The sequence below is a fragment of the Chenopodium album genome, chromosome 2, assembly GCF_948465745.1.
Source record: "Chenopodium album chromosome 2, dcCheAlbu1.1, whole genome shotgun sequence".
Classification (NCBI taxonomy): Eukaryota; Viridiplantae; Streptophyta; class Magnoliopsida; order Caryophyllales; family Amaranthaceae; genus Chenopodium; species Chenopodium album.
Window position 1 is genome coordinate 63602381 of NC_137835.1, and position 1649 is coordinate 63604029.

A 1649-nucleotide genomic window follows, 5' to 3' on the forward strand; every position below is an offset into this window, starting at 1 on the left:
ATGATTTAGGCTACTTCACTGTTCTATATTGCATTACAATAGAGAACTGTCAAGTTAGATAACAGTTCTCTAATGTTTTTTGTTTTAAAAAATAAATAAATAAATTCGGCCATATTTTATATTTTCTTGCTACTGCATTGTTCCTCTATTTTCCGGTATAATATAAATTCATGATCCTGTATGTACAACATAAATTTCTATATAATAAAATAAACCAAAATCATAATATTTAATTTTGGACTTTGAATGAGGGTGAATATCTACTAAACTATAAACATCACCAATCAATAAATATTGAAATTGTCGAAGTCAAATACAGAGTGCCAAATCAAAACAAATTTTATTATCTTTTGTATTTAATTAGTTACATCTCAAGTACTTTATATACAATTCAAATACAAAAACAAAGAACCTAAACTAGAAAATGAATCCATGATCTTTAAGAATTTCTTCTCCTTTATATCCGATTATTCTGTTGAATGCAAAAAAAGTTATAAAACACACAATAAAAGTTAAAAGTAGATATTTATATAAGAGTCATTGACCATAATAATAAAACATGTTTAACAATAATATATTCAATTATACGTTTGCCGGCAATAACACAAAAAAATTAAACACAAAATTGTACATCTTCAACATCATTTCAAAACTAATCATCACAAACACAAAAATCATAAACTTAATTCATAAAATCTCACATTAATCGATCGGATGAACTGTCAACAAAATGAAAACTAAAAAATAAAAATAGATTTGGGAAAAGAAGAACAACAAATAAGACATGAACGGTTGAAAATAAACAATAGATTTCCATCGATCCTAAAATCACAACCCTCACAATAACAGATTCGAATGATAATTGATGCTCATATGAATTCGACAATCAAATGTAATTATAAAGAAATTAATGCTCATATGAAATTAAAGGGAGGATAGAGAAGTTGACTTGCTTGATGAAAATTAGGCAACCATAGTTGTCAAGGAAGAGAGAATTTGACGAGTTTTCTCTTAGTTGCTTGTTGTATTGCCATTGATGAAGCTCCAAATTAAGGTTGTTTTGACTAAGAAAGAGATGGGTGTTTTGCAAGTAGAGAAGGTGATGGAGATGAGATAGTGCTTATTGGAGTTAGGGTTAGAGCAATGAAGAAGCTTTAAACTAGACCTGAGTAGGGAGAGAGGGAAAAAGAAAGAGAAAGAGGAAATTTCTAAAGAGAGGGAAGAGAAGAAGCCATGAACGGCTGTTGAGAAAATATGATGGGCATTCAAACCAGCCGGCAAGGAATAGGGTTTTGCTATTTTTTTTATTTTTTTTTATAAATATGTTAAAATCAAATAGAACGGTTAACTAAGAAGGCGTTCTATGTAGTACAGTCACTATTTTTAAAAAAAAAAAAAATCAAATAGAGTGGTTAACTTAGATAGGCGTTGTATAAAATCCCAGAGATCGCCTATCTAAGTTACCCGTTCTATGTCTTGTGTTTCTTATTCTATTTTTTTGGTGTAGTGTATACACCACTCCATGTTCCATCCAATCCTACCTATTTCATTGATGGTCCAAAGAATTACTTTTTCTTGTGACCCCTTACTTTGTAGGATGTCCACCAACTTACTAGCATCTGTTTTAATATTTATGCTTTGGAGGCCTG

The 1649-nt window shown here is 29.9% G+C and overlaps 1 long non-coding RNA gene across 1 annotated transcript; it reads right to left on the bottom strand.

The window, feature by feature from the left end:
* Positions 1 to 321: 321 nt before the first annotated feature.
* On the bottom strand, positions 322 to 1277 carry LOC145586371 (uncharacterized). Its single transcript, XR_014100930.1, has 2 exons — positions 954 to 1277; positions 322 to 472 (listed from the first exon to the last, which is right to left on the bottom strand). It is a non-coding gene; the product is annotated as an uncharacterized LOC145586371 (long non-coding RNA).
* Positions 1278 to 1649: the final 372 nt, after the last annotated feature.